Below are 18885 nucleotides of genomic sequence, written 5' to 3' on the forward strand. Positions count from 1 at the left end.
GCTAAATTCAATATGGTAGAAATCAGCTGATAAATTACAGTAACAGTCACAATAACTCGAAACTACTGACTAGGACAAGTAAGAACATTACTTCCATGTTGATTTTTTTTATTATTAGAAAATATGAAAGTTTAATGGAATGAAGATATTTTCCTCACCACTTTTTAAAAGATTAAGTTGGAGCCGGCCTGGTGGTGCAAGCGGTTAAGTGTGCGCGCTCTGCTGCGGCGGCCTGGGGTTCACCGGTTCGGATGCCGGGCGCGCACCAACGCACTGCTTGTCAAGCCATGCTGTGGCAGCATCTCGTGTAAAGTAGAGGAAGATGGGCACGGATGTTAGCTCAGGGCCAGTCTTCCTCAGAAAAAAGAGGAGGATTGGCATCAGATGTTAGCTCAGGGCTGATCTTCTTCACAAAAAAATAATAATAAAATAAAATAAAATAAAATAAAATAAGATTAAGTCATTCAACTAATATTTATTAATGTGCCATGCTCTAGTCAAGGTGCCAAAGATACAAGACTGATCAAAACAGTTTTAAAAATCACTGCCTTCACGCAATCACATGCTCTGACATTCTAACAGGAATCATATATTTTATTTATTTTTTGTTTTCATAAATCAATTCAAGTTAATAAGGTTTTATTGAGTTTTTATCGATTGTGCCTCCAAAGCACTGTGAAAAGTACAAAATCCATGGTCTTTACCCTTTAAGAACTTAAAGTAGTTGGGGAGAAAACAGACATGTAGACATTCACAAAAACAATTATCAATAAAACATATACATGATCAAGCCACAAAAATTAATGGTCTCAAAAGAAATCCTGAGAATAAATCAGAGGAAGAGAAGTTTTAGAGGCAACGTTTGGAAGCAACAGGCTTGTAGAGGGAAGAGAGAGGGGAGAACGGTGTGGAAAAGGCAGAGCCAGAGAAGACACCAAAAGAGCTGGCTTGTTTGGGAGATGGTGAGGATGCCACCCCCTGCCCCAGGCCCCAGAGGTAAGAATTGCCCAGACCCTTGAAAGCCTGATAGAGACGCTGTAGATTCAGCCCATAAAAATCAAAGCTACCAAGGCAGGCCCCATGGCGTAGTGGTTAAGTGCACGTGCTCTGCTGCTGGCGGCCCGGGTTTGGATCCCAGGCGCGCACCGACACACCACCTGTCAGGCCATGCTGTGGCAGTGTCCCACATAAAGTAGAGGAACATGGGCACGGATGTTAACTCAGAGCTGGTCTCCCTCAGCAAAAAGAGGAGAATTGGCATGGATGTTAGCTCAGGGCTGAGCTTCCTCACACACACACAAAAATAATCAAAGCCACCAAAACTTTTAAGCAAGAGACTAACATGCACTTGGAGTCTTCTGGCAGAACATAGGGTAGGTTGTCAACAAGAGAAACTAGAGTCCCGTGTTCACTCATCAGACACGCAATGCACACTGTGTGCTCAGTGCTGGGTGAGGAACCGACGTGATGGCCACCTCCCCTGGGGAAACAGACACTGAGCAAATAAACATCATTGTTGGTAATGAGAACTATGAGTGAATTAACAGGACTCAGAGACAGAGCTTCACAGGGAGGCCCTGTCAGACAGGAAAACCTCTAAGGAGGTGGTGGTTTTGCTGGACCCAGATGAAGGGTGAGAATGATCAAGCCCCAGGGAGAGGCGGGAAAAGTTTCCAGGACGAGGAAGCAGACTGTAAGGTCTGAGGCAGGGACAGTAGGTGGCCCCAGGCCCCAGGGCAGCACAGCCGGGCTGGGGACAGGAGTTGCAGAGCGGCGGGTCAGGTCAGAACTAAGAGGACATTACAGAGATTTAACAAGGAATGCCAGGACTGCTTTTTGTTGTTTTAACTCTAGCCGCTTTGTGCAGAGTAGGTTCGAGTCAGAAAACCACCCTGTGAGAAGTGGGAAACAGTGTATTTGAACTCTCTCCTCTGCTCTTTCCTCAGGCTCACAGGGAACAGGGGCCAACATTATTGTCAAGTCAAACACACCTGACAGATGCTGCTGCCCAGGCCAAGAATCTCTCTAGAAATGACTTGTCTGGCCCTCTGCCCCACTGACTCAGTGAGGCTGTGAATGCAGAGAGCTGGCCTGACTGTGGGAGGTGAGAGAAGAGAGCAAACTCGTTGTCCCTTTGCCCACCCCTGCCCTGCTGCCTGCCCCTCCAGAGTAAACTTCCTCCCACACCTGCGACCACGGCAGGAGCACCCTCGCCCCTCCAGCTCTCCACGTTCTCAGGACTTTGCAACATCAAACTTTTGGCTGGGAACTTTTGAAGCACAGAGTCTGGAAGAGTCAACAGTCTGATGTTTGCGTGTCCCTCTGCCTAAGCCCAGCCTGCGGCCTGCGGCACCTTCCAGCTCTTAAAGAGTCAGCTGAAGAGCTTCTTGTAACTGCCTTGAGGTTCTAACTGCTGCCCCGCCCATCAACTGCTTCCCTCAACTGCCACTAACTCAGAACTGCCTCTGGGTCCTTGCCCCCCACACTGGACCAGACTTTTATCTCCTCCATCATCTTTGCTTTGCTTCTTAGCCTCCTCTCTGTCCCACCCCAGAACCAGCCCACTTTCTGAGAGTTTCTCAACAGCACCGAGTGCTGGTGATCGTCTCCATCAGAGTCTCAAGGCCTTTGAGGACACACTTAAATACTTTGTCAAAAGCTCAGCATCACACAAAAACTATTTCTTAAAAAGAACATAATGCTATGGAGCATTGTTCTGACTAGGCAGACCATCCATAAGATTTGTCTAAAGTCTAGTCTTGGGTCTGCCATTCCCTTCTGCCTCAACACCAAGGTTGTGACATCTGGACTATGATTTCAAATTTTGCATAGTCAGAACTAGGGCCTGCTATGTGGCCAAGCTCTGCCCTGGATGCACACTTTCCCCAGCCGGGCTCACCTGGACTTCTGCTAGCCAAGGTCCTCTGGCCCATCTCTGTGTCCCCTCATCCTCCACCTTCACTCAATACTACACTCTCTTCCCCTTACAACCAAGTTTCTTGAAAATTTTGCTCAATTTTTTCTCCCATTCCTTACATCCCTACTGACCAATCTTTAACCCCCTGCATTCAGGCTTCCCCTACCACAACATGGCCAAAATTGTCTTCTGTTAAAGATACCAGGGAGCTTCTCATTGTCAAAAGCTATGGATAGGTTTGTCCTCATCTTGGGGCATCCCTGGGGCCACTTATTCTGTTGAGCAAGCACTCTGTTTTCAAACTCTGAGCTCTTTGTATTGCTAAGCTCCATAGTACACAATAGGGCCACAAAGATAAATTTTGACACAGCCCCTTCAGGAAGTTCCGAGTCTGGTGGAGGATATAGGCTGTTTTTTTTAAATATGTTGTAGCCAATGTTCTTGCTCTCTAATCTTCTGTAATTGGGTTTCTACTTCCCCAGAAGCATTTATCCATCTGCAACAGGAGGTGTTCACCACCACACAGACACCTCCTTCCTCGGCAAGCAGATAATCAAGGGCTATACGATTACCCAAAACTCCCTTGGCCAGTGACTTAAGCAACTGTAGCTGAACTAAACTTGCTTTAGATATGGAGTGGGCAACTCTTCTAGTGTCAGGGAGAGGTTCTGACCGCTGAGCAGGTTTTGATGAGTCTTGATGCTCCCATAATAAACTATCTCCTAACAAATAGAATAAAGCTCCCACATATGTCACCCCCTCGCTCCTGAGTCTTCTTTGCCACCAGCCACTCCTGGGAACCACTGTGCTAAAAATGAGCTGACTATCTGTTCGGTTCCAGGGGCTCAGCCCTCCCTGATCTCCTTCTTGGAGTCTGACTTGATTCCTGGGACTGGACAGCCACTCAGGCAGTAGTGCTGTGGTGCCCAAGACTGGGAACCCTCCCACATCTCTTTGCGATGCTGCTTCCTTACAGCTGGCTGCTGTAGGCAAAGAGCATCACTGCTATGAACAGCAGTTCTACTGCTGACCAAAGCCATGCCTGGCTTCCACAGAGAGCACTGCTGTGTATTTTCCTCCACCGTTCCCAACATTGGGTGGGCACTCCGCTCTTGATAGCTTCCAGAATTCTGCCAAAGCATGCCATACTCTGCCGACCCACCATGATGCAGACGGCCCAGTCTCTGTCCCAGAGTCACCTGGGCCAAACATTGCAGCAGGATGTATTACCCGTATTTCTAGGGAGTCGGACTCCACCTTGCTCCTTCTCCCCTCGGGGCCTGTGGGTGCCTTTCTAAAACTAAAGCCTACCTGAAATACTGCAACACCCCCCCCGACTACACACACACACACACAAGCACGCACACACACACACACACAGATACTTCAGGTAAACCTGTCATCCGCAAACATGCCCACATGTCCACATGTTGTAATTTGTGTTGATCTGCATCCAACACATTAGAATCGGTGGCTGGGCCGGCCCCATGGCTTAGCAGTTAAGTGCGCGCGCTCCGCTGCTGGCGGCCCGGGTTCGGATCCCGGGCGCGCACCGACGCACTGCTTCTCCAGCTATGCTGAGGCCACGTCCCACATACAGCAACTAGAAGGATGTGCAGCTATGACATACAACTATCTACTGGGGCTTTGGGGGAAAAATAAATAAATAAATAAAAATTAAAAAAAAAAATTAGAATCGGTGGCACATGGGGGTGGAGGTTGGAGACAGAGCAGGAAAAATGAAATGAGACGGGGACCTTGCACAGACCAGTGATGATAATGGGCCAAGAACTAGGGAGTGTGAACAAATCCATCTCAGCTTCCGGGTGCCGTCCAGGAGGAGATGCTGCCGCTGCCCTGACTACATCCTCGGGCCATAAGTCTGTTCCCCAGCTTCTGCTTCTGCAGTCTTCTCCACAAGACTACCTCTGGGCTACTGGAGCCGCTTCAACTGGATGTGCTGAGAGATGGAGTTTATGGCCCCTTGAGCAGCCAGCCCACAGCCAGTGGTTGATCACTTAAGTGCAGAAGCCTGCCGTGCAGCGAGGCAGGACCAAGATGGCAGTGTGACTCAGGCTCCAGGTCTCCTCGCCAGATCAGGCCCAAGCTGAAAATCCCACCGGGCTTGGCTCCTTCCTACTTGCTTCCCCTACTCTCTAGCCAGTTTCTCCTGTGAGAATGTTCTTAACAAATCACTTGCATCCAAATCTCTGTCTCCGGGACTGCTTCTGGGGACCCCACCTAAGATAATTCCCAACATGAAAAATGAAAAATAAATTGCTATCACAACCTCATGCATGCAAAGAATAATATATATTTTCCTATAACCCAACTAAATTTCTAAGAGACCTCATGTCCCCTAGATTGAATGAATTCTTCAGTCCATCACAGGTTTGTTCCCTGTGATGTACTAGTAAACCAGGATCTCCAGGGAAAACACAAAGTCTTGATTTCTAGAATTTGCTAATTTCCATGATATAAATGCTCCCACCACGGCCAATGGCAAACTCCCAATATGAGGTCTCTGAACAAGGGCTAGAAAGAGGCACGCACAATGGGTTCTTATAAGCCAGGAGAGCCAGCTCCAGCATGCCACCTTCTGTTCCCCAACCCCCATTCTCGGGGTTTGGTCTACATTAATGTGAACACAGGTGATATTGTGACATTGGGTGTGGTGCTACCCAGTCCTGAGTCACCTGTCAGAGACTTTCCTCATGCCTGGCCACATGGTCCCTCAGTCCTGCTGACTTTGTCTGCTACTTTCATGACATACAAGGCTGTCTGGGCCCTGTTTTCAAACTGCAGCATGACCTGATAATTCTCCCTCTCTAGGTCTTGCTGCAGTCTTTGTGTCCCATCCAGCAAGTAGGGCACATCTCCTTACTCTTCTGTCTCTCCTTCCCCAAGCTTGAAGAATCTACTCGGGGGATGGGAGGTAAAATCGGGTGGTGAGAGGGGCATCCCTCTTTCTTTCTGAATGCTTCTTGGCACTTTGCCCCATCTCTTCTTCCTTTGGGACGCCATGATTTAAATAATGTTAGTTCATTCATTCACTGAACTAGACATGAGGGATACAGTGAATTAGAAAAACTAGCTTCCTACTCTCATGGAGCCTATCTTCAGTTTCTGTTCCTTACTCCTACCCATTCATCCATGTTAAAAGCTACCAGCTGCCTAGGAAAGCTTTCTAAGCAGAGGAAAGGGGAGTTGCAAGGGCCCTGAGGCAGGAATGAACTTGGTGTTTAAGGAACAGAAAGAAAGCCAGTGAAAGTGGCCCAATGCACATTATGGGAGGAGAAGTAAAATAAGATTCAGAGAGGCAGGCAGATGCCAGGTCATGTGGGGGGCATGAGCCAAGGTGAGGAGGGGAGGTTTTTATTCCAAATGCACAGAGAAACCACTGAGGATTTATAAGAAATAGAGTGATGTAATTGGATTTATGTTTTTAAAGGATTGCTGTAGCCACTGTGTAGTGGAAGCAGGGAAATCATGTAGGTTACTACCTTCTTTCACTCTCAGAAAAGCGAGTGAAAGAAGGTAGTGGTTTGAACCAGGGTTGAGGCAGTGAAGACAGAAGGAGTATTTAAGATACTGAAGGTGGAAGTGACGGGATCTGATCACCGATTGATGCAGAGCATGAGAAAGAGGAATAGAGGCTGCCTTCTTGGTTTTAGGCTTGAGCAGTGGATGGGCTGTGGTCTCTTTATCTGAGTTGGGGAAGAGACAAAAAGGATTCACTTTGGTGGGGGAGTATGAATTCCATTTTGCACATGTTAAACTGAGATGACTATTAGACATCCAAATGGAGATGTCAGCTAGTTAGTCCAATATAGGAGTTGAGAACTCGGAAGAGGTGCAGGCTGGAGACAGAAGTCTGGGTCATCAATGTGTAGGAAGGATGTAAACCTTGGGCTGAATTTTAACCATGACCTGGAAGAGAGGGAGGGTGGAGATGAGGTAAAAGAAGTGGAGATAGCAAAGGAACCTCAGAAGGAGCAGCTAGAGAAAAAGAAAAATCAAGAGAAAGTGACCACAAAGACAAGAGAAACAAATTCTACAAACCATATCTAACGTAGCAGAGTTTGACGGGGATACACAAGCACCCGAAGGGTGGGGCAGCGTGGAGGTCCCTGCCAACCTCAACAAGAGCCATTTCAGTGGACGGTGGGCGCAGGTGCCAGAAAGCAGGGCGTCAAAGAGTGAACTGGACCTGAATTCCTACTCGGAATGATTCAATAGAAAGCAAGACGTGTGGTGCAAAAAGAGAGGAGACAATGGCAGGAGAACAAATGCTTGAGAGAGTGAGAGGGGACAACAGTCTAGGCAGATGCAGACAGACAGCCCTGGACAGAAGCAGAGACACCTACCAAGGGGAAGACAGAAAAGAGAGGTATAGGAGAAAGTGGGTTTACGTACGTGGCTGTGAAAAGATGGGGCTTCTGTTCATTTTTCTCTAGTTTCTTGGCAAGGTGTGAAGCAAGATCTTAGACTTGATAGGTTCTTATACAAAGCGGGACTATTAATGACTATCTTGAGAGTAGAAAACTGTCTCTCCCCTTCCTGCTTTCCCACCATCATTGGCACCTAATTCAAGAACTTACCTAATTCAAGAGTAGTCAACAGTGAATGTTTATTGAAGACTGCATCTGTGTTAATCTAGAGTATATATAGCTGTATGTGGGCCTAAGATTATTTCATAAATCTGAGTATATTTTACACATAGGCAATTGTACTATTTTTGGATGAACCAAATTGTCCCTCTAGCCACGATTTTGGTGTCAAAACAAAAGCCATCCTTGACTGAGTTCTCCATTTCACAAGTTTTGGTGTCTAAAAGGGGCAGGCCTGATTTGACTGATATTGTCAAATGATAATGTCTCTTAAAAATGGGGCCACAAGAGGGTGTCCTTTCTATCAAAGTATTACATGTATGTATTTTGTGATACAAGATGTGCAGAGAATTTATTGAGACATATTTGACAGTGCCTTCTTCATCGTTGGTTGGAAGGGTAAAGTGGGTTGATGGAGAATGGAGAACCTGACAAACTCTTCACTGTGGGAGGCTGGGAAGGTGAAATGGTTGATGGAAAATGACAACGCCACCACATGGAGATTTGGTGGACAATGGAGATTATGACGCTTGCTTTCCCCTTGGGTGGGTGAGAGAGTGAGCGGGGTTGAAGGAAAATGGAGATTATGATCACATCTCTCCCCACATAGCCAGGGAGTGGCAGTGGTGGAGAGAATGTGGTGACTTGACCCCACGAGGCCCTGAGTGGGGTCTAAACAGGACCATATTGACCTGCTCGGAATATACGGGATTCGGAGAACAGGGAGAAGGGCTGTCTGCGCTGAGACTTGAAAGATCAGCAGGAGTCTTGACTGGGCCAGACACAGAAAGGCCTGTAATACCAAGGAGAGCCCCGCCTATTCCCTGGCATGATTGGCCCTCAAGGCCGCCCCTCTTCTGTGTTTTGGCCAGTCCCAGCTGAACCTCAGGGCCCTCGCCTCAACCCCTCCAGTGCTGCCCAGTGACCCCCAGTCTCTCTCCTACAGTCCACCCACACCAGCAGCATCTAGAGACTGCCTACCAATCCCTGATGTGTCCCCCACCCACCGCCTGGTTGTGGTAGAGCCAACTGGGGCAGAGCTCTGACCCCTCATGGGGCCCCTGGGTCTGCACCTCCTCAGACTGTGCCCATAGTCTGTCCCACTCGGGAACTTCTTCCTTGCTATGCCATCCTCCCTGGGGGTCCACAGTCATCTCTGCCCACCTCAAGCTCTCAGAACCTACTCTAATTGCCCCACATGGAGCCTCCCCGAATAACCTCACCCATCCAGAGTCCAGCCCCACAGGATCTCCAGCCTGTGTCTTCTGGAGGAGGGGACAGTCGTCTCCAGCCAGCAGACAGGAAGGTGGAGTTCAGTCGCTGCTGGACACTGGACAGGCTGGTGGACTGCCCCGTGACCTCTTTCATCAGCCACCTCCAAGAACGCAAAGTGGAAGAATGTCCTCAGCTAGCAAGGACCTGGGCAAAGGGAATCCATAGTTACTTGTGTGTCCACCTTGGGGCTATGATGGGTAAGAGGGGGCCCGTGGCAGGCAGAGAGCCCAGCATTTTCACGTGCTCTTCACGGTGCTCTCCCCACAGCCCCAGGGGCTGGGTCTCTGTCATGCCCACTTTCAGGGTCACAGCCGTCACCTGCCTGAAATTATACAGTGAGAAAGGGGTAGGGCAGAGAATCCGTGCTAGGGCCTTCTGTCTGAGGCCAACGGCCTTGCTCGGCCCTCCCTGTGCTGACAGGAGCATCTTGACCTCACGGAAGCAGAAACACGAAGGCTCATGAGACCACAACTCGGCATGTGTGAGCACCTTCCATCTGCAGAGACTGTGCTCAGACTGGGGATACAGAGGGGAACACAACGGGGCTGCCTGCTTTCAGGTTGCTCAGTGCCATGGGGGAGGGAGACACGAATCAGACGGACCCACAAACACATATGTGATTACAATGGTGATAGGACAGTGAAGAGGAAGTCAGGGGGTCTGAGCTAGTGGGAGGCCAGGAGGGCACCCTGGAGATGACTGAGTGGATGATGGGCAGGACCAGTTGGAAGGCTGACACTCCAGGGTGAGGGAGGAGCATGTGCAGAGGCCCAGGGGCGCGAAGGAGATGGGCCAGTTCTGGGAACTGGAAAAAAGTCCCTGCAGCCGAAGAGGAGGGGGCTTTAGAGTTGTGAGTGTGGGCAGGTGAGGATCCCCATTCGTGGGACCACAGCAGCTGATCGGGAGATGCAGGCCTAGCAGACCCCTCCCCTGGAGAGCTGTGGACGGGGAAAGAGCCCTGGAGAGTCGGGGATCAGTGCATCCACATATAACAGAGTCAACATAACAGTGACTGGGAAAAAAGAACGTGAAGTTCTTCTCTCTTGTGTAAAGAAGTCTGGATTCCCTGTGCCAAGACTGGGCCCTGTCTCCATCTTTCAGTTCCATCACCCTCCCGTGGCTTCCATCCTCGAGGTGCCACTTGAGGGGGTCCGGCCATCACGTGTGAACTCCATACATGGCTGCAGGAGGAAAAAGAGATGGCAGCAAAGGATGCCATCTCACTTCCAGACCCTCCTCAGAAATCCCACACGGCCCTTCTACTCAAAACTTAGTCACATGACCACACCAGGGCTCCAGGGAGCCAAGAGCGTGGTCTTCTTAGGACGGGTGAGTGGGTCTGTAAGGAAGAAGAAGGAGAGGGTGTGTGCGCCGAGAGGACAGGAGCTGCTGAACAACGGCCAACGCCCTCCTGGCTTATCCCATGACAAATCCTCTGAGAGTTTGCAGATGAATTCCTGGTCTGTAGGAAGGTTCCCTCCCGGCGAACTGGGAGGAACACGGGCCCTTCATCTTCGGGATCCACCCTCCTTTGGGCCAGGCCTAGACTTATCCTCTTGCTTTCACAGCAGTGACCACAAGGAGTACACTGGGTCATTCAGGTTCTCGATCTCTCTCTCTGTTTTTTTGCTTGTTTTGTCTTGTTTTACACTAGTAAACATACTGGTCTGGGTGAAGGGCTGTGCTCTGTTGATGGCCCAGACTGTAAACCATTCATTACACACTTTTATTCATTACACATGTTTAGCACTGACTATGAGGTAAGCAAGATGCTAGGACACTGGAGGACACAACGGAATGAGATATGACTTTGACCTACAGTGGCCTATGTCTCATCAGGATAAATACAAATCTTGGTAGTTAGAAAGTGGAATCAGCACAATAAACGCTTAGATATTTAGATTATTCTGGGGATGAAATAGATCAGCTAGGGTGCCTTCAGCTTCATGTAACAGAATTTCTGGCCCAAAGTGGCTTCAATGCAGATGGCTATAATCTCACCAACGAGGAGTCCAGAGTCAGGAGACTCCAGGGTTGATGGATTCATCCCGTCAGCAGGGGCTGGCCTTTGCATCAGCTCCTCTGGGATTCTCTTTACCTCTTTCCTCACGGTCTCACTTTGGCTGCTACAGCTGCAACATCACATACTCAGCCCACCAGGTTAAAGGCAGAGAGCGATGACCGATTCCTACCACCTGCCTTTCTCTAGTCAAGGAGAGAAAACTTCTCCAAACACCACCCACCTCCTCCAGAGGCATCATCTCAGGCCCCATTGGCCAGAACTGGGTCAAATACCCTCCTTGCCCCCAACCCATCCTAGCAAAGAGGAAGGAGAGGACCCTGATTGATTTCCTCCAGTCATGATTCATTCCCTGGAAATGGGCCACTTTCTCTGAGCCCATTGCATCAGGAGACCAGAACAATTTACGTTTTATTTATTAGTATGAGCGTCATTCAGTGTAGAAGAAAGAAATGACTGCTGGGGAAAATACCAACAATGTTTGCAACAGGAGGCAGGTAGGTCAAGGACCAGAAGTCCAGGTGCAGATAGTGGATTGTCGTTGGGATGTAGAAGTCACGGAAAATGACGACAGGGGTGTGGTGGCGCCAGCAGCGAGCAGGGCTAAAGTCTTCAGTGATGACCACAGCCACGGGGAAGGGGCTGATGACTGCACAGGAGGGGTGCTGGGGTGCTGTCCAGGAAGGTACGTCCACCTTCTCAGACGGGCGGGCTACTCCCTCTGTTGCCCTGGGCCCTCAGCGTGAGGACCTCTCCTCTTCTTGGAGTCTAGTCTTCTCTGTCCTTGCCCCAGGCTACCTGCAGCCCGCCCACCCTGCATAGATCTCCCTTTCCTGATGTCCCTCTTCAGAACCAGCCGTCGGATGGGAGAAACCGCAGCAGCAAAGGGAGCAGTAGCAGCATCATGATCCAGGTGCACTTACAGTCACCATGGAAACCCCTGGGCGGAGCTTCTGTGATGGGCGGGGCTCCAGGGAAGACCCGAGGAACAGCCTACCCCCTGCAGGCGCGCAAATACCTGAGCGTCCCGCGGGCACCTGGTCCTGCTGCCTCCTGTGGGCAGGTCACCGCCTCCACACCCGCCACCCCACCCCCGTTGCTCCACCTGTGAAATGAAGACTCTAGGACAGGAGAGGGAGCCAGGCCCTGCAAGGGGCAAGGGTCCGCGAGGGCACTGGACCACCCTAGGGGATGGGGGATGGCATCTGAGCAGGGATGTCAGGAGGGCCATGGTGAGAGCTGCCTGGTGATTGGACGCACAAGCAAGACTCCCCCACCTGTGAGGGCCATCTGGACAGTGGTCACAGGGCACGGATGTGATGTCAGGAGGAGGCTGGGTGGTTATAAAAGCCAGGGTGCCGGCCTGAGGCCTCACTGAGGGGAGAGGGGGCGTTTCCACCTCAGCCTTTCCAGCTCTTCACAGCCTTCTCCGCTCCGTTCTCCACTGGGACGACAGTGCCCTCCCACTCCCACCCCCGACCCCCACCCTCTCGCCCACATCATGGGCTCCATCTTCATGTTTGGGTCCACCTTCGTGGCCCTCTGGGGTCCCGCAAGTCCCCGCACGCGCTGCCTCATGGACCCGTGCCCCCGGGCGCTCCTCACCTACTGCCTTCCCAATAGGCAGGGGGAAGTCGGGCGCCGGGAATCAGAGAACAAAGGACCCTCATCCAGCGAGGGAGGGCCCCTCCCAGACCTCCGGCTCACCGTCAGCGGAGGGTGGCCGAGTTTCGGGACACCCAGCCCACCAGAAGCCCCTGACCCAGGGCGACTGTCGACACACACACACACACACACCCATCCTCTAGGACCCCACCCAGTTGCACACCAGGTGTCCAGCCTCAAGTCTTCCCTGTCCGTTCCCAGAGTCCTCATCTGCCTGTGGCCGTCAGCACCTCTGCCGGGCCCAGGTGAGCTGGCTGGAAGAGGCTGCTCCCTGGTAGGAGAAACACACCTCGTAGTGATACTGGCTCAAGAAAAGGTTGACATGAGGGAAGCCATGTTGTAGAAAAGAAACCCTACTGTAACTTTGAATGACCTCTGACAAACTAACCCAGCTGGATCTGCACCCTCCAGGAGATCTAACTGCTCTGTAGATTTTACGATCCCTGCTTATGCACGTACCTCCCAGCTGTGATAAGATGATGACTTTATTCTTTTGAGTTCCTTAGGAATGTGATGACCCCCAAACAGAGAGTCTATGCTGATAGCCATCATCAATGAAAACTGAAAGATCTGGTGTGGCACTCCTAGTCTGTAACACCAAAAGGTCAACATTCTAACCCTCTCCCCTATAACCCACCAGCCTATATAACTGCTGTAAGATTGTGTGCCCCTTAAGATGGGTTTTTTTTTGGACATTAATGGGCCATCTTCCCTCTTGCTAGCAAGCTGTAATAAAAAGTCCTTTTTCTCCTACCACCTTGCCTCTTGACTATTGGCATGTCTTGTGGTGGGCAGACGAACCCCCTTTTTGGACGGTAATAATAGTAGTCATCATGAGCCCCCCACCATGCTGCCCTTGGAGAATCTGAGCCCAGAAGTTGCAGACAGTGAGGACAGCGGGCTTAGAAACTTCCCATCGCCTCCTGGCAGCCTTGGCCCTGGCTGTGTCCCTGGCTCCCAGGCATGGCCCCAGTGACCAGAAAGGGAAGAACCAGTCCCGGGGGCCCCTCCCACCCACCACGCTTCAATCAACCTGTAAAACTGACAGAAGGCCAGGAAATGGGGCAGGGGGAACAATCTGAACACAAAAAAATGGGGCATGTTGACCCAGACATGGGACATCCGAGGCCCCCAGTCCAGGTGGAAATCCATCTTCCAGTGGAGGGGCCAGGTCAGGGGCTGTCTGTGAAAGCAGAGGTTGCTGCCTCTGTCGGAGGCAGGGTCAGAAACGTCACTGGTTCGTGGCCAGGTGCCGAGGCCTGGCTGGGGCTTGGAGCCATTCAGAGCAGTCTCCCTGATGGTGTTACCACACAAAATTGGGGTTCTCCTACCCGATGTGCATTAAAAAACCCAATGATTATGGCATCAGCTTTTAGGAAAAGAAAACAGCTCTATTGCTAGATCAATCTGCAAGGAGACAGGGGGCAAATGCCCTCAGATCTGTCTCCCTGATCCAGGGCTTGGGGAAAAATTTATGGAATAAAAGGTAGGGCAGTCTGAAGTGTGGAGATGGATGATTGGAGGCAAGGAGAAGAGAGGTAATTGATGACCTGCACAAGTGTAGTCAAGCTCCACGGCTCTTCATAGGACACATGTTCACAAAATGGTTGTGTTGTCATGACCTGAGGGTGGCGTTTTCAGCCCTTTGACATCAAAAAGGTCACTTATTGGGCATTCACACAGGCCCAGTTGATGGGTTGGTGGTCTCAACTGGCCTGAACTGGACAAGAGGTCTTAGTTCCTGAAAAACCACTCTTAATTACTCTATTGATAAGCTAGAGTCAGTTGAACTGGTCCTACAGGGCCCGTGGTTACAAACCTCCCCTTTTTGTTGTTCATTCCTCAATCCTGAGGTAAATGGGGGGAGAACTGCTCTATCTTCTTCCTGCTGATAAGGAGCATAGGTTGTTCCATCTCATTGAACCAGTCTCTTAGTAAAGTGGTGATGCAGATGGGCTTCCAAAGTTAGGCCTCTATTGTGTAAGCAAGTAACCAGGTATTTAACAAGAAGTATTTCTAGAGAAATGAAAAGAAAAACAAGGTTAATGGTTGGAGCAAATTATAAACCAGTTTCTGAGCCCAGGGCAGTCAGTCAAGAAGATTTCTAGATGACAGGGTCAAAGCATCTTTTTCAGTTTGAAATGTCTCTGACGATGTCATTGGGTGTTCAGGTATCTTTTTGAGTGGCTTACACAGCAACAGGTGTGAATTTCTGTTAAGTTTATATCAAGTTGTCCAGCTTCAGTTTGCAGGGCTGCAGGAAAAAGGGTGGTTTCAGTTCTCAATGATTCCAAATGAAAATGATGGAAAAAATTAGTTTTGAGACTTGTAGCCAGATATCTCAAGAGACTAGAAGAAATCAAGATCCAGTTCAGTTTACAGATAGGAAACAAAAACCTCAAAGACAATTAACAGAACTAGAATCTAATCTCCACAAATGTGTATTATAGTTTCTACTGAAACATAATTTTTCTCTTTAAAATCACCCTCATTTTTACCAAAGATAGCCAAATTAAGACTAATTGGTTGGCAAAATAAGTCTAGTTTCAATAAACTTGGCCCAATTATTTACATAAGTACAGCAAGAATAGCAATTGATCATAAAGGCTCTTTTCTTTTTTGCTGGGAAAGATTCGCCATAAGCTAACATCTGTTGCCAACCTTCCTTTCTTTTTTTTTCCCCTCCCCAAAGTCCCAGTACATAGTTGTATATTCTAGTTGTAAGTCCTTCTAGTTCTTCTATGTGAGCTGCCACCACAGCGTGGCTACCGACAGATGAGTGGTGTGGTTCTGTGCCCGGGAACCAAACCCGGACCACTGAAGTGGAGTGCACTGAACTTTAACGGCTAGGCCATCAGGGCTGGCTCATAAAGGTTCTTTTAAATCTACTTTGCTGGAACTTTTTATAAAGAATCTCATATTGAAATTTAAAGGCGTCTCGCAGCCAGGAAAGCCAAGCCAAGGACTTGTCATCAGATTCTGCCCACAGTACCTGTAGATTTGGGTGGATTCCTCCATTTTGAGGTTCCCCAAAATATCCTGAGGTTCTTCGCACCTGCCAGAGAAGTGACCTTTACTCACCTGGTAAGGTTTCAGGGAACACTGTAAACAAGGTACCAGGCCAATATTTCCAAGTGGCTTTATTTCATAAAGTCAATTTTTGTTCCTCAAACCTGTCTGATCATATCTGAGTCTATGCATGTTTTTCTCAAAGATGGTAATCAATGTTTCCAACTGTGTCTTGTAATAAGGAGAACAGATTCTTATTGAACTTACACAAATAACTATATTGCCATGAAAATAAGAATACTCATTCACATGTTTCCAAATTCTGGAGGGATCAGGTAGGGAGAAAAGAATGTTTCAGTTCTGCTTACAAAGGTATAATTTTACTGAATTGCTTTAAATCATAGTTAGGTTAAGAGGAGAAAAAGGTTTCCTTAAATCTGGAAAAACAAAACATTAAAAAAATCAGTAATATTTCAAATGAAATATCATCAAAATTATAATCATTGTCATCAGTTCATTTAGTCCCACGTAATCAACTCTTGATCCTGATCTTCTGTTAGCAGTTTTATGAGGCCATCAGTTTCTCTGTTAGAGTTCTATAATTTCTTACCCAGTTCAGTTTTATAATCTGAAAGTTTATCAGAAACCTGCATTCTAGAGCAAGTGTCAGAGTCCTTTCCATGAATTTCTCTGAAGATGAAATACAACTGCAAAAACATCAGAGTAAAACAACCGTCTGCAAATGACAAAATACTCAAAAAGGGCAACTGACAAAGAAAGTTGGTTATTTCTGTGACTTTAAGACAATAACTAGAATTATTACTGACAACCAGGACAGATCAGAATTTTAGGAATGTTATATAATTTTTAAAAATATATTACTTATGGGCCGGCCCCGTGGCTTAGCGGTTAAGTGCGCGCGCTCTGCTGCTGGCAGCCCGGGTTCGGATCCCAGGCGCGCACCGACGCACTGCTTGCCGGCCATGCTGAGGCCGTGTCCCACGTACAGCAACTAGAAGGATGTGCATCTATGACATACAACTATATACTGGGGCTTTGGGGGGGGAAAAAAAAAATATATATATATATATATATATTACTTATATTAACAACATGCACCCACACAATATAACCTAAGAAGATTTATCATCATTTATTTGACAATATTTCCCATGTAATTCAACATAACAAGTAAGCTTAATTAGTTTAATATCTCCTTCTTTATAGAAAGAGAGAACAAATTCTTTGAGAAGCCCAGGGTCCCATTGGAAATTCTCAAAGTTTGAATTTTGGGGAAGTTTGTCAAAAATATCAAAAGGTTTTAAAACAGGCAAATAGGAAAAAATGCTTACTGTGAAACAATGCTTAGTTATCCTTTTAACCAAAATGACAACAGAAGATGTTAATGGCAAACACACAGAGTTAAACAGCTTTTTTAAAAAACACCCTAAGTTCTCTTAATAGATATATTTCAGCCTTTTAGAACATAGGAAATTATTTTGACAAGACATTGAATTTCTGTCTTTAAGATAGACTTACTCAAAGGTAAAGAAAAACGTTTTATAATCTCTTTATCAAGAGCAGACTAAAAGTTCAAGAAAATTATCCTTTTAAGAGAGAGAAAACAAATTCTAATTTTGCATCTAATTTTACTTTTGATATTAAATTTTATTCACTTAATTAAATTTATTTTAATCGTAACCAACTTGAACATGCGCAAAACTCTTTCCTCAGGGTTCCTCTTCCACAAACCTTCTATAACTTTCTTTTTACATTCAGAATTTGTCCCATGCCTTCTATCTTCTCTGCTAGTACTTTAGGACAAATTTATCTTTCTTAATGAAACAAAAATGTCTTCATTCCTTAAATCTTCTTTACTAAAACATACATCTTATTTTCCTTAATTTTTTATATATTGACATCTTGTGGATTGGCAGATCCACAAATATTGTATAGAAAATTTCTCAGCATAGCACAAAACATGTTTATCAATAAAACACAAGTATTTTTCCAGTTTCTCTGTAATACAAAGCCAAAGATAAATAAGTCTATGCTTAGTAATTAATATCTAATATAATATCTTATGTGGAAATGACCTAGATACTCAGTAAATTCTATCATTTAACTCAATGTAGCAAAACTCTAACATTTCAAGTTACCAAAAGGTTTTGAAATTATTTTAAGCACATACACCATAACACATAATTATTAAAAATTTCACTGAACACTTTTTTCACATCTATTTAGTTTACTTGTTCCCGATAATTAGATTGCCTACAAAACTTCAGGAGATGATAGATAAAATTAGCTATTATTTTAAGTTATTATTTTTACTTACCGATTTTGTAACAGCGATAACATGAGCCTAGTTGACCAATAAACATAGAATAAAGGCTACATGTCTGCATCATATCCAATGCTGATAACTCTGAGGACATGCCCATTTCAATCAAACCAACACACTTACATAAGTTTTCATTTACCAAAGATTATTTTATATCATGTTAACTTGAAAACATTTAGGTCACTTCTTATTACATTTAGAAATAATTTATATAAGCAGTTACTTTAAGCCAATTGAATAGAGCTCTTTTAGAAATTATACCATCCAGAGGTAAGATATCACACATATATAACATACATATAGACACACATACACACAGACTCCATAGCTATTGTTTTAAAATTACTGCCATAAATCAGGTACAGTAATATAAGGCTCACTAGTTATGAAAGAATAATTGAATCCAAATTTTGTTTTAAGCTTTCTCTACTAATATTTGTGGAGAAGACACCCAAGATGCTAGATTTTAGGCAGCGGCACTCTATAGGCAGTTTTTCTTTTGTTCTTTTCTTTTTTTTTCCCTTCAGTCTTATGAACTGGCGATGGGCTAGGTAACAGTTCCCAGAGAAGCTATAAGCCTTTTTGAGATACAGGAAATGGTTGGAATCTGAACTGCCTCTAGAGCTGCATTTCCAGTTTTGCAAGGATTTTTTTGAGGACATTTCCTCTTAATTCCTGAAAAATTGGTTTGTAACTTAAATGACATAAGTTGATCTACCTGTCCAACTACAGCATCCCTAATTTGCTTCTTTCCGTCTGGGTGCTTAGTTTTATTTTAACTTAGGGAAGAAGGCCAAAAAAAAACTCCTATCAGGCTCTGAACATCAGCTTCCAGTTTGGCCAAATTTCTGATTGTAAGTTGCCAAATCCTTTCAAATATCTTGTCAGGTTTCAGCCAGATGAGCAGTAACTATACCTGGCTACTGAACAGCAATTTCCCAGAAAATCTCTCAGAGAGTCTCATTAACTCCAGGAGTAGATTATGCGAGTGTCTGTGAAGCCATGACCTAATATGCTTTTCTTTTAGGTACATTTTATAACTTAT

The sequence above is a fragment of the Ceratotherium simum genome, chromosome 14 (genome assembly GCF_057802395.1).
Source record: "Ceratotherium simum simum isolate JZ-2026a chromosome 14, ASM5780239v1, whole genome shotgun sequence".
NCBI lineage: Eukaryota > Metazoa > Chordata > Mammalia > Perissodactyla > Rhinocerotidae > Ceratotherium > Ceratotherium simum.